This window comes from Jaculus jaculus, chromosome 17, assembly GCF_020740685.1.
Source record: "Jaculus jaculus isolate mJacJac1 chromosome 17, mJacJac1.mat.Y.cur, whole genome shotgun sequence".
Taxonomy (NCBI): domain Eukaryota; kingdom Metazoa; phylum Chordata; class Mammalia; order Rodentia; family Dipodidae; genus Jaculus; species Jaculus jaculus.
This window is the reverse complement of record NC_059118.1, coordinates 59,700,114-59,701,585: the sequence shown is the minus strand read 5'-3', so window position 1 is coordinate 59,701,585 and position 1,472 is coordinate 59,700,114.

The following is a 1,472-nucleotide window of genomic DNA, read 5'->3' as shown; positions in this document are numbered from 1 at the left end:
GAACAGCAGAACACTTCAGCCTTAAAAATTACTATGTTCCCCCCAAATCTTTGGCTTATATCTATCATAATCTATGTATATTTTCTGTATTAGGCATTAACACTGAGCTTATAAATACAAGAAAGGGAAGCTGGAGAGGTGGCTCATCAGTTAAAGGCGCTGGCTTGCAAAGCTGTTGGCCCAGATCCGATACGCAGTACACAGGGAGCCAAATGCACACAGTATGTGCGTGCATCTGGAATGTGTGTGCAGTGGCAAGAGGCCCCTGGTGTGCTCTCTTCTCTCTTCTCTTTCTCTCTTACCTCTCAAATAAATAAAAATAATTTAAAATATGCAGGGATGCTTGCATACCTATAATACTAGCACTTGGTTTCTGAGGCTGAAGGCAACATGTTTTCACAGCTAGCCTGGTAAAAGACCTTGTATTAAAGAACAAAAAAAGAAATGATTAAAAAAAGCACAGGGTCGCATTTATTGCAGGAACAATGACATGCAATGTCCTGAAGCCTCTGGAAAATTCCTCAGCCACACACATGAGAGAATGAGAACCTTAGAGAATGCATCTAAATAGTAAACAGACACACTCTTTACAGCTTATTTCAGAATACTTGACGGTCACAGATGGTCTTAAAGGGCTTTCGTCACACTCCAGAGTGTGGGAACCTGTGTGTGATCGTGTTTTGACTACATGGCAGGGCAGCAGCTCCGATGGTGGAACGACGCTGAGGGGAGGAAGGTGACGCAGCTGTTAAGGAGCTCTTTGCAGAGCCTGCCTGCAGCGTTCACCTCTCAAGTCACTCATAAAAACTGGACACAAAAAGTGACACAAACATCTGGTGCTTGTTGCGTGGCTGTGAGTGCCTGGTGCACCCATACATGCAAATGCACACATGCATGTGCAGACATGTAAGTAAATAAAAGATTTTAAAAGTCAGAAAGGTGTTGGCCAAGCCTGAGCATTTAAAATTCTTTCTGACTTTTAAAATCTTTTATTTATTAGGTATTCACAAGCCATGAGAGAGAATGGACACACCGGTCTACCTGATGCTATAAATGAACTCCCAGATGCACTCATCACTTTGTTCATCTGGCTTTACAAAGTTCTGGGAATTGAACCCCGGGCCTTCAGGCTTTGCAAGGTAAGTGCCTTAGTTACTGAGCCATCGCTCCAATCCTAACAGTTTTGATTGCTTTTAAAGGAATAAAGCTTCCTTGTAAAGGATTCGTTGTGTGCCCACAGTGAAATGAATTGATTTTAGGAACTTCCCATAACAGTACAATGAAACACAATGTAAAATTATCACCTACATAACAGTCTTGTGAAAATTAAATTCTAGACTATAAAGGAGACAAGTAATAGAAACCCTAGTTATAGGACATTCCCCTCAAGACCCCAGCCTTTAAAAAATATGCCATCTAAGCCAGGTATGTGGCACATGCCTTTAATCCCAGCAATGCTCCTGAGAGGCAGA